The sequence below is a fragment of the Ziziphus jujuba genome, chromosome 1 (genome assembly GCF_031755915.1).
Source record: "Ziziphus jujuba cultivar Dongzao chromosome 1, ASM3175591v1".
NCBI classification, from domain to species: Eukaryota; Viridiplantae; Streptophyta; class Magnoliopsida; order Rosales; family Rhamnaceae; genus Ziziphus; species Ziziphus jujuba.
In genome coordinates this window covers 9,405,699-9,419,433 of record NC_083379.1, presented here as the reverse complement: position 1 = coordinate 9,419,433, position 13,735 = coordinate 9,405,699, and the positions used below count along the sequence as shown (strand labels likewise).

General features: G+C 36.4%; 1 pseudogene; it reads left to right on the top strand.

Moving 5' to 3' along the window:
* Positions 1 to 10,684: 10,684 nt before the first annotated feature.
* LOC107435401 (disease resistance RPP13-like protein 4) lies at positions 10,685 to 13,025 on the top strand (annotated as a pseudogene).
* The last annotated feature ends 710 nt before the right edge of the window (positions 13,026 to 13,735 follow it).

Below are 13,735 nucleotides of genomic sequence, written 5' to 3'. Positions count from 1 at the left end.
TTATCCCAAAAAGATCCTACCAGAGCGTCTTATGGAAAATCCGGCAACACCTCCCCTAAGGGTAGGATATGCCCTAAATTTTACCTGCACGAAAACGCACTCCTATATTGTACCACCTTATTCCTCCCTCCTTACTACAATAATACCCATAGTTGCAGCATTTCGATAACAAGTCATATGAAACATACATACATATATACAATAGAAATAATTTAGTAGATAACCAACCGAAATATACCATCACAGGTTCACGTCTGCCCACACCACCCACTTAGTACTGCAAATATCAAATACATTTCAAATATCGTTTTATGAATATACCGATGCGTAATATAGAAAGAATGGTACAAAACAATCACCACATCAACAATAATAATAGTAAACATTTTAATGATAATAATGATATTAATATAAATTGCCTAGCGGCTGCCATATAACCATACATATCTGAGTGCCATCATACTCGCCCAGAGGCTATCATCTGCCCATGGCTATTTCATAATCATACCTGCCCAAGAGCTATTATATTTGCCCAAAGGCTACCACTTGCTCAAGATCTATTATACTTGCCGATGGCCATCTTTCTTGCCCATAGACTGTGATACTTATATGAAGATACTGTATGATAATATGATGATGATGATGATGGTGGTGATAATAATAAATGATAGTAACAATAAAAATTATAATAATAGTAATAACGAGAAAAGCAATTATGTATAATATTTAGAAAATCAGATTACGAATAGATAATATAATATGAGGTAAAATAATAGTTTAAACTGTAACATATAATAAAATATGCACACTCGTAACGGAGATATATACGATACCATCTTACATACTGTGCCATCCATGAATCCAGCTGTCGTCGGCACTCTACTACCAACACAGACCAGGGTGGTTGCCATATTGGACGTCCGATCTCCTGAACTCATAAGCAACATAGTTATGAGGCTAGCTCTACATGGATCACATTGGATCACTGCCTCCATACGGTGCGGTATATACAACATAATATCAAAAAATATAACATACAAATAAATATATACGTACATATAAAAGATACTTGATGCATCATACTATATACCAGTGGTGCCCTATGATACCCAGCGTCCCGAGCATCATCTGGTGCGAGGTTAAAAAGAGAAACTTGCATACAGTCGCTTCGGCATCCCGACAAAACCGCTGCTTATAACCGTCATCCCGGCCATGGAGGGGGGCGGCTTATGGCCACTGTATCAAACTTGCCTGCCCTCAGGTCCATAGCAACTCACGGGAGACATTACAACTTGCGCGCTTATCATAATCACATATACAGTACAGAACACCAATACGTCTATGGGTGCATCTTAAAAACTATAAATTTGTAATATTATAAAATATAAAATTTAGATAAAATATAATTGAATTCATATGCTTTTATCAAATACATAAACAATAATAATAAATAATAAATAATTAAATATACAGATATATTCTTGATCACAATAATTTGATATAATTATTTTTCTCCAACCTTCAATTCAATTTATATCAAACATATCATTAAAACCAAGTAAAATTTACACATTATTAATTCCACAATTTTAAATATTATCCAATAATTCATATATTCTCAAGTATCAAAATTTCATAAATACCACTGGATTAAATACTTTCTTTCAAATCCATATACATCACATTTTCTTTAGACCATCATCATAATCCCATCAGCTTAAATTCATCACTGTACATCCTTAATAGATAAATAAATAATAAACAAATGCATAAATACAATTTTTTTGAGCTCAATAATTAATAGAAATATTTTCATAAATCTTCTTGAAATTTACTTGCACACAATCTCATTTAAATCGCATTATAAAATACGTGCACATATTTGAATTCACGGATAACATTCTAATTTACATAACATTTCAACAGTGATTTAACTATTATTAACAAAATTCCATATCCATGAATAAATAATATCTAAAGACATAAATATATTTACAGCCATATAAATATACACTTTTTATCGAATCCATGGAATTTCATATTTTTTTTTTTAAACAATCATGTAATTGAATATAACAAAAATTTCAATAATATATATATATATATATATATATATGTATATTTATATGTTCGCTTACACTTATTCATATACGCATACACATTATTTTAACAATAAAGTAAATCTATACACATGAGCAAAAATTCCCAAAATATATATATATATATATATATATATATATATATATGTGTGCATACATATCAATCTAATGCACATCAACATTATATACCCACACTTATGCACATGCACATATATATATACATGAAACACATTTGCATTTACAAATATACACATACACATGTGTACATAAACAGGTATATACACAATACAACTATATTTTCAATTTTTCATATTTATTATACTAATTTATTCAAAAATGACATCTTTTAAAATACTACACTATGATTTGCAATTAACATATCAATTGAAAGCTAAAGAGGTAAGGAATCCAGTACTAACCTCCATTGGCCTCAATGTCGCCAGTGGTGGCCAAATTTTCCGTCAAAAGCCACTATCAAGCTCACCTTCTTCGTACGCCACAAATGAGCTCGAATCGAGGCAAACGGAGCCCACCATCAACTTCAGGATGCTCGAATTTGGGGAAAAAGACAAAACATTTGGCCGGAAACGGCCAAAATCCTGCATATTGAAATGGAGCTCACCGCCGGCTTTTATGGAGTTTCTAGCGCGTCTCCGGCCGTTCTGCTGACGGCAAGCACCACAGCGTTGCCGATGTCATGGGTCGTCGGTTAAACATAGCGGTGAAGCCCAGGCCAGCTGGATTATGGCAATTTCCCAAGATGAGCAACGGCGACGCAAGGAGAGGAAGGGAGAGTAACCACGGGGAGGAAGAGAGGGAGAGGAAGAAGAAGCTTCACGAGAGAGCGGGGGGGTATTTTCCCACTTGAGGGAGAAGAAAAGAAAAAGAAAAGGAAAATAAATAAACAAATATATAAAATAATATTAAAATAATAATATAATATAAAATAATAAAAATAATAATATAATATAAAATAATAAAATGATAATAAGAAAATAAGGTAATATTTAATTATTGCTGACATGTGGCATTTTTTTGTCGTGACACATGGCACCCTTTATAATATTACACGTGGTGTTGCTGTTCACGCATACTAATAGATTGATGAATAGTAACTATCTGAGAAAAACTTCATAGGTCCGTAAGTTTCAAACCATATGTCCAAATCAGGCGTGCCACTAGTATACGAAATTGTATCGACGAGTACTTGACAACCATATATGAGTTAAAACTCAATTTTTCAAGGATAAAAAGTCAACTTCGATACTCTCGGACAATTCGGACGTTAACTTGTTTTACTCGTAACTTTCAAACCGTAGCTTCGTTTTCAATGTGCTACTAGTCTATGGACTCGGATTGATATGTAATTTGCAATGGTACCTTGGTCAGTGCAAAATTCCCTTTGAAGCAAAACGTCAACATTTTGACCCACTTGGTCAATGGTCAAACTTAGTCAACCCTCAGTCAACGTGAAAATTTCCAACGTATTTCGGGACGGGGTGTTACATGCTTAGCCATATTTATGTTTCCACAAATGGAATTCATTCTTGTTTAGTCCTGCTTATTATTTGACAAGTGTTAGAAAGTGATTTCCCTTAAGTTAATTAAGTCCTTCCTATGTAGAGGCTACGTAAAACTTGGAGACCAAGCCTGTAACACCCCGTCCCAAATCGCACCGGAATCCGTGCACGTTGATCGAGGTTGACCGTTGACCGAGCGGGTCAAAAGTTGACTTTTTGTTCCAGTTGGAATTTCGAGTTGACCAGGGTACCGTGGCGAAGTGCATGACACCACGAGTTCGTAGACTGGTAGCACGTTGAAAACGGAGCTACTGTTTGAAAGTTATGGGCAAAACAAGTTGGGGCCCAAACTGTCCAAGGGGTGCCGGAGTTGACTTTTTATTTATGGAGAAATGAGCTTTGACTCATACGTAGTTGTGAAGTGCTCGTCGATACGAGTTCACAGACTAGCGGCACGCTTAAAACGGACATCCGGTTAAAAAGTTATGGACGCGTGAAGTTTGCCGGATACCGTAATATTTTAATGTTTTTGAGTCGATGAACAGTGAAACACCACGTGTCAGCTTCTGATTGGTCCACGTGGCATGAACAGTGCCACACAGTGGCATTTATTTGATAAAATTCTCAGGGAAGAGAGAGAAAGAGAGAGAGGAGAGAGAAGAGAGAGAGAGAGTCCAACCGGCGTCGGAACTTTTCAAAGTTTCCAGCCGAGTCACTATACACGCACCGGCCAGCAAGGTTCCCCTCCCCATTTCCGGTAAAACCTCCAAGTTTCACGGAGATCGGCCGCCGGACGCGCCCGGATCGGACGTTCAAAGATCGGCGGCGAGTTTTTCCCTCCACCGCCGATTGACCCTTTTCCGGCCACACGCGCCTGACACCCTTCATCCTCTCCTCAAGTCTGGCCGACCCACCAAGTTTCACTGCCATCGGACCACCGACGCGCCGGGATCGGAGTGTTTCCCAGCGAGGGGCCGAAAATCTTCAAACCGTGATTTCTCTGCCGTCCGGCCTCCGTTTGCCTCACCGCCGGTCCCGTTGGATTGCTCTCCCCACGATCTACAAGTCTGCAAAAAATCACAGCCAACGGCCACCGCACGCGCCGCAACCGGCGACGGTTGCCGGTGACCGCGGCGGCTCGCCTGAAATTATTGTTCCGGCGAGTACCCAGTTTTCCAGTCGGCTCCAGTCCACTGTGTTCGACCTCCTGAACATGAATCCAGCATCCGTTTTCGCCAATTCGTGATGGTTTGGGAGAATTGTGGAGCCGAAACCCAAAAAGCTTTCCGGCGAGATTTCGACCCCGTCGGGTCCGATCACCGGAAAGTAAGACCGAATCCGTGATCCTCATCACGCGAGCTTCGATTCGGTATATAACTCGTAACCTTTAGATATCGTTTGGTGTTCGCTCCCCGGGTACCCATTTGGGAATTACCCGAATAAAATATTAATATTTTTGGTTGGTGCACTGTGGTTGTTTAGGTGCGCGTACGAGTGGTGGAGTAGATCCCGAGGAGGATCTTAGTTGATTTACGCGCTGAAGGTGAGTGACCCACCTTCAAAAATTATTTTGGGCAATTAATTATGTTTAATTGGTATTTAAATTATGCTCATGTGGTGTGATTTAATTATGGTTTTATTGTGGTTTAATTTATTATGCATGAGCAAAGTGTATTTCGGTGGTATTTGTACGTGGTTTTCAGTATTAATTTTCCTGGCATAATTGGGTTAAATATTTTACGAAAATATTTGTTTAAATTTTATAAATTATGCCCGCGGTATTTTTATGGTTGCATCTCATATTTCGAGGAAATTGTGGTTTGTTGGTTATCAATGTTTCGTACCGGTTTATTAAATAAAAATATGTGGGATGGTAAGTGTGAGAATTTAATGTATTTCCCACGGTAATTTTGGAAAACGGTACGGTTGGTTAATAATATTTATTTTTAGACGCACTCATACAGTATTGGTGTTCTGGTGTATGGTGTATGGACACGTGGTAGCGCGCAGGTATTATGTGGTTTAGCGCGCGGTTATTACTTCACCTGTGAGTTGCCATTGGACCGTGGGCAGGCAAGTTTGTTGTTGTGCACAGCCGCCCCCCTCCTTGGCCAGGTTGATGGTTTCAGCAGCGGTATTGTCGGGACGCCGAAGTGCCGTTTGCAGGTTTCTCTCTTTAACCCCCCGCCAGTCGGTGCTCGGGACGCTGGGTATATGGTGTGGTGTGTCGGTGTAAATTGCAAATAATGTTTTAAACCCCAAAGGTGTTCAAAGTTATTTACTATAATTTATTACATTTTAATTATATATTGGGGTATGTATTTATTTAATTATTGTTTATTAAATGGTTTAATCCCTTGGTTTTCGGGAGGTATGTACATCGGGTTTTGTGAAAATGTTTTAAAAAGGGAACATTTCAAACGGAGCGATTGGTAAGAGTTTTGAGGGAAATTATTATTTTTCAACAGTTATTATTATTTATTTATTAATTGTTGGCATTTGTTCTATTCCTTAATTGCTATTAATATTATTTTATTATCACTAAAGGTGTTCAGTAGTTAGGGTCACTCACTGAGATGATTAGCATCTTACACTCTTAAATTCCGTTCCCTTAGGTGCAAGTGGTGGTAGACGTTCTTCCGGAGCGAACCAAGTTTTCCGCTGCTGTTGTGTTTCGAGAAGTACTTCTGTACTCTTTCATTTCAGTGTATTATTTCTTTCAGCCTTGTTGTATTTCTGTTGATTAGCACTTCTTAAAGCTCTGTATACTATTGGGATACTTATGTTTTATTTATGCACTGGATTGTTGTTTTTGAGAAGTGCTGTAATTTGTGGAACAATTTGTAGTTTGTGGGAGGAATAAGGGGATGAGTATAGAAATGTGTTTTCAGTGCAGGTAATTTGTGGTAAGTAAATCCCTTAGGGGAGGCTCTGCCGGATTTTTCATTGGAGGGTCCGGTAGGGTTTCCCTAGGATCAGAGCTTGTCTAGGGTTCCGGAGAAGGAATTCTGGACGGGTCCTGACAAAGCCAAGTACAAAGCTAGGTAAACTTGGAGACAAAACCAATATGGTAATTGAACTTATGTTCATGCATTTTAGTTCTTGCCTTTAGCATAGCAGGGGGGAAAAAAAAAGCACTATCATTTAAAGTTTTTCAAAATTTCTCTTCAAGCCAATTTTTTGCAAGTGAGAAATTTCTTTATATTGAGAAGAAATATAAGTGATTTTGTTCCAAGATTTGTGTTTTTAGTAATAGATTTCCTAAAGTGTCAAATTCTTCTCTAGTGTGTGCAAGTAGAAAGGTAAGTAAATCTTCACCTTGACCAATATGCATTATTTGATGTGTTATATTGACTATGTTAGACTTCTATAATAAGCATAAAATATTTGCATTTCAGATTGACTATTGAAGATATTACATGAGCATGCATTACATTGATGAACATGTCATGTTCGTACAACATACTCTGTGCATAGAAATACTTGGTTATTGATTGTGTAGTTGGCATGCAATGACCTCTAGTACACATAAAGTTGAGGTCATAGATATTGTGGGTCCGTAAGTGGAAATAGTAACATCGAGAACCTAATCATAACTTATTTAAATTTCAAATACAAATTTACGACTTCAATTTTGAACTCTCTAATTAAAATCTTCCAATCCAAATTTGAATTAATTTTCCAATAAACCCTCCCTTAATTCAAACTTCATCGGCATCAATCTTGTCCACAGCTTGTAGAATTTCTCAATTGCAATGACTTTTTCAAGCTTGCATCTTTTTGAATCTAGCTTTTCATTTCATCTTCTAAAAAAAAATCAAGAGAAAATTATAAGCACCCCCCTTAATTTATTTTTCCAAACACTTTTACTAATTTTTTTTTCTTTTTTCTATTGATTGATTATCACTTAAATTTAGGCATGTGCCCCCCTTAATTCATATTTCCTTGTTTTACTTTGTGAAGTCCCGCATCGGTTAGAAAGGAAAACGAAGCATGGTTCATAAGCGTGTAGATACATTTCCCTTGCAACGCGTTTTGATAAAACCTTGAGGGCTGGGTTGTAAGAGGATTCTCCAGGCCCAAAGAGGACAATATCGCATGCGGGTGGACTGGGCTGTTACGGATGGTATCAGAGCCAGACCCGGATCGGTGTGCCAGCGAGGACGATGGACCCCAAGGGGGGTGGATTGTGAAGTCCCACATCGGTGGGAAAGAGAAACGAAGCATGGCTTATAAACATGTGGATACATTTCCTTTGCGACGTGTTTTGACAAAACCTTGAAGGCTGGGTTGTAAGAGGATTCCCCAGGCCCAAAGAGGACAATATCGCATGCGGATGGACTGGGCTGTTACATACTTAGTTTTTCCTTTTCTGCTTAATGAATTTGTCTAATCTAAGACTAAATATTACTTTTTTAAACATTGCAAAAATACTTTTGAAATTTACATGCAAGCCTGCAAATCTCTTACTTTAAGGAAAAAAAAATCTAAACAAATCTTTACCATTTTTGTAACGAATATCTTTCACCATTGAAATTAGTTTTTTGTACAAAAAAAAAGAAAGAAAAAATCAATATCCGTATAGTTTTCAATTTTATTACATGTAAAATATTTGTTTTTAAAATATTATTTCTATTATAACTATTGCATGATTTTACATTGGAACACTATCATAGTTGAATAGAAAATATAAATTACTGATTATGCACTTCATAATTAAGTAATTTTTGATTTTATTATCAATTATTTTTTATTGTGCCCTCTCTGACCAATTGTTTTGGATCTGCCACTCGTTCATTATCTTCCTTTCTGTATACCGTGCACCTTTCTTCACCAAAAATTGCAAAATAACCTGCTTTCATTAACTTTTCCAAGCTTATCAAATTTTGAGTCAGACCTGGTACATACATAACATTCTGCACTATTTTTTCACTGTCAACCAAAGCAACTTCCCTTACCTTGGCTTTTAAACTCATCTAAATCAAAAAACAAAGTTTTATCACCAATCACATGATTATTGCATCCAGTATCAATATACCAACTATTTTCTTTTATATAACCAACACAAGATAAACTTCTTCTTTCAATTCTTCTTTATCATTTGTTCACTTTTTTCCTCAACAAAATTCACATTTGTTTTTGGTTTATGCCAACAATTTTTAACTTCATGTCCATATTTTTCACAAGAAGAGCAATAAGGAATATTTGGATCCTTATTTTTATACCAGCAATTTTTCTCAATATGCCCCCTTCTTCTTATAGTAATAACAAGTAAGCATATCACCATTATCTTTATCAGAAGACCTCTCACCAATTTGGTTTTCTGCCTCACCTTTTCCTTTATTCTGAAACTCCTAATTTTTGTCTTTTGCATGATTTTCCAACCCTGAAAAATTTTGCTATTTACCTCTTTTGATCTGAACATGCCTGAAAAGCATGCCCTACTTGAACTTCAATATACCTATTCAATCTTGTTTCATGCATTTTTAAAGAACCATTAAAACTAGAAAGAAGATAATTGAGAGAAATCCTTTGATTCTTCAATTGCAGCCACTATGCTATCAAATTTAGGAATTAAACTCTCCAACACCTTTTCAACAACTTTTTGATCAAATATTCATTCACCAAGTGATTTCAGTTGATTTATAACACCAATAAATCTAGCAAGAAAATCATTAATTGCCTCCAAATTTTCATCAACAAAGTTTCAAAGTCACAACGAAGTATTTGCGATCTCATAGTATTTACTTGATTCGTTCCTCCTCTCACTTTGAAGTAATTCCCAAGCTTCTTTTGATTTTCTTGCACCATTTGCCTTGGAAATATTGTGTCATCCGAAGCTTGTTGAATAATAGATTAAGCCTCAACATCCCTTTTCTTATTTCCTTTCACTTCTTTCAATTGTGCTACAGTTGGTCTTCCTTCTCTTCCTTCCTTATTATCATAATTTGTATAGCCATTCTCAACTAGCTCCCATAAGTCAAAAGCAACAAATAAAGTTTTCATTTTGATACTCCAAACTTGATAGTTTTCACCTTTGAAAAAATAAAGTAGATAATTTTAAGGAATTAGAAGAGAGTTACCTGGAGACACCATGTTTTTTTTTTTTTTTTTTTTAGTATAGTAACCTGTTCCAATACCACTAGTGGCTTTTTTTTTTAAAAAAAATAAAAATATCAGTATAGAGGAAGGAAACAGAAGTCACAAGAACAAAATAAATATTTTTATTTCTCAATATTTTTTTTTACTCATTTTTTTTTTCTTCACACTTCTTTTCACATTTCAATACATAAAACATATAGACTTATATAACACATTTAAATTTAAATGCAAGGTAATCCAGAGTTATTTAAATTTCAAATATAAATTTACCACTTCAATATAGCTTGAACATTTTAGCTTCAAATCTTCTAATCCAAGTTTGATATTAATTTTCCAACACAGAATAGAGTGATGATTTATAGTTTTGTTTATTTATTTGTTTATATATTGATATTTTTAAATTCTAATTATGAAAGTGAGAGACCAAATAAAATAACAGCACTATGAAATTAATTATATGTAACAGATAAAAGAAAAATTAAGCAGGAAGCAACCATGTCTCAGCCAGTGGATGCTATGCTCCAAAACCTTTTGCAATTAGTATATACAGTTGTAAAGAATGAACCTCAATTTGCACTGGACTTCAAAGGTGAGTTTGATAATATGAAGTCATGCCTTGATCTTATGATAGCCTTCATGATTGACACTGAGAGTCTTAAGAATAAGAATGACTTTGCCAAGGCAGCTATAATCAAGCTTACAGGAGTGGTTGATGATGCTGATAACATTCTTACTGATTGCATTGTCCGAGATGAATACGAGAAGTATCGGTCTTGCTTCCATTCATCCCTCTCTGATCTAGTGTTTTTGTATAAGACAAGTAAGAAATTGAAAGACATTAATATGAGAATTGAGTAGATTGAGAAGAGCTTGGGTAGTTTCTAAAGAGCGCCACATCATAACATCTACATTGAAGATTCAAGCTATGTTAGAGGATTCATATCCCAGGATTCCTACCCATCTGAGACAATTGGATTGGAAGCTGATTTGACAAAAATTAAAGAGTGGATTCTTGACACCCAAGAAACACTTTTGCAAATTGCCATTGTGGGGATGGGGGGTTTGGGAAAAACCACCATTGCCCAGAAAATCTATCATGATAATGAGGTAATAAGTTGGTTTGATAAGTTCATATGGGTTTGTGTTTCAAGAGCTTTCAGCAAAGACCATGTGATGTGATTCCGCCCAAGCCCGCACCACCGATAACCTGCTGGGGTGCTGACTCGACACGGATGAAGACTAGGCCAATCACAAGAGCTCAAATTAAGAGATTTAAGGGTTGCTTTCCTAATCAAAGAAAGTCAAAGCTCATGACGCCTATGGATGGACCTTTTCAAGTTTTGGAGCCGAATAACAAGAATGCCTACAAGCTTGATTTACCGAGTGAGTATAACATGAGTGCTGCATTTAATGTTGCTGATTTAACTCCTTTTGATGCAGGTGATGATCTTGATTTGAGGACAAATCCTTTTCAAGAGGAGGGGAATGATGTGATTCCGCCCGAGCCCGCTCCACCGATAACCTGCTGGGGTGCTAACTCGACACGGATGAAGACTAGGCCAATCACAAGAGCTCAAATTAAGAGATTTAAGGGAAACCTGGGAGTATTTATACAGAGGGTAATCAATCTGAACAGAGCTTGTCCATACTTGAAAATACAAAGCCTATTTGAAGCATCCAAGTGGTGGAAGCCGATACGGACCCAGGTGACAGTTTTGGTACATTTTTGGAGTCCGAGAAGCATGAAATGGTTCCAATGCTTTATGGGTTCAATACATATGCCTAAGAGGTCATGGAATCAAGTTAAATCAGCCTCAAATGCAATCAAAAAGGGCTTGTATGGACAACATCAACAATTTGGCCGAATTTGCTGTATTGCTTGCTGGCTTTACTGTATTTTACTGTATTAGCCTTTTCTTATTTTTCCAAGCATGGGCAACGTGTGGGACTTCATATTCCGCTTATTTGGCATCCTACAAAGCATCTAGAAGCTGATTTGGAGCTCAAAGAGGTCAAATATTGGTCAAAGTCAAATTAGTCAAAAAAGCTAGTATTATAGTTTCCTAATTTTATTCTACTTTTTGTTTTAGGAAACTACCATTACTTTTTAGTTTTTATTTATTTATTTTCTGGACAAATAAGTTTAGTAAAGTTATTATTTTATTATTTTCATTGTAAATTGATTAATTCCTAATTCATAATAAAGGAATTAATTAATCAAATTTAGTTTAGGAAACTTAGTTTAGGACATATTAGAATTCGGTCAAGTTTCCTAATTCCTATAGGAGTCCGATTTTGAATTATTTTTTAGGGTTTATTTTGTTTCTTTCAAGCCTATTTAAAGGCTTATTTTTCAATAATAAAACAACTTTGATTTGATTAAGAAAATACTTGTGAGATTAATTATCTCTTTGTTCTTTAAGAACACCTAAAACACCATTAGAGAATTGGTTGTTTTAGCTTGACTTATCAATAGGTTTTTCATCCCCTATTGTGGCGTCTACATTATACCAAGGTTTCTAACCACAGGTTGGTTAAGGGTTGAGGTCCATTCCATTAGAACTTGAACTTAATTAAGATCCGGGCTAATATAATATGGGTTTAAGAGCAGGTCGTCCTAGGTTCGTATCACCATGTTGTGAAGTAAATGCTGGAAAAGTTAGGCAAAAAGGTATTTGGGTTTGATAGTAGGCAGTTGTTCGAGGAGCTTCAACAAGTTCTCGCTGATAAGACCTGCCTTATTGTTATGGATGATGTATGGGAAATGGATGTGGAATGGTGAACAACCTTGTGCTCTAATTTTCCAAAACGAGATGGTAAAAGCAGCTGCATCATAATTACTACAAGGAATGAAAACGTTGCTAATGATATGGGTGTTGAAAACTCACGAATCCACAGGCCTGATTTTCTAAATGACATTGACAGTTGGTCTTTGTTCTCCAAATTTGCATTTTCTTCTAATAAGGGAATCTGTCCAAATCCCAAGTTCGAGAAAATAGGAAAAGATATCATAAAGAAGTGTGGGGGGCTTCCACTAGCAATCAAGACAATAAAAGCTTTATTAGCACCAAAGATTGAATCCCTTGCTAGTTGGACTCAAATTTAGAAAAGCTTTCATGACTTGACAACTGAAGGAAGAAGTAAATCAGTTATGGCATCTCTTTAACTAAGTTATGATGAACTTCCATCTCATCTGAAACAATGCCTATTGTCTTTCTCCATTTACCTTAAAGACTTCAAGGTAATAACTGAACAACTAATCCATTGGTGGGTTGGTGAGGTCTTATTCAGGGGAAAGGCTTAAAATCAGCAATTAAAATGGGGTACGAATACATCTTGCAACTAGTGAAAAGGTCTCTTATCGAAGCTGTGGAACAACGACGCTATGATGGGAGGATCTATGAATGCAAGATACGTGATATGGTGTGGGAATTGATCATCATGAATGCTCAGAAGGAGGCATTTTGTAGCTTTGATGAAATAGGCCAGCAAAAATTGACAGAAGAGTGTCGGTGGTTAGGTTTCAGCAATGCCATGCGAGGAAAGCCATTAGGAAACAGATTAAATATTAAAGCATTAATGTCACAGGTGTCGAATATTGCGAAGCAGGACTTAAGGAATTTTGGGTTGCTGACATCCCTTAGAGTGTTGGATATCTCAAACAGCAACCTGAAACAGATCAATGCAGAAGAGCTGTTTAAGTGGGTTAGTTCCCTCAAACGATTAGCAAATTTGAATCTTGCTGGACTTCAACGCTTGGAATCAGTGCCATCTTCAATTAGAAAACTCTCAATCTTCAGCTATTGGTTTTGACCAAATGTGACGACCTGAAAGGATACATCCATCAATTACAACTTTGAGGAGGCTGATGTTATTGGACTTGAGGTCTTGTCCACTTGAGAACCTACCCAAGGGATTGGGAAGGTTATCTCATCTTCAAGAACTCTCTGGATTTGTGGTGATGAGTCAGTCGAAAGGAAATAGCTGCCAACTTATTGAGCTTGGAGAACTTAA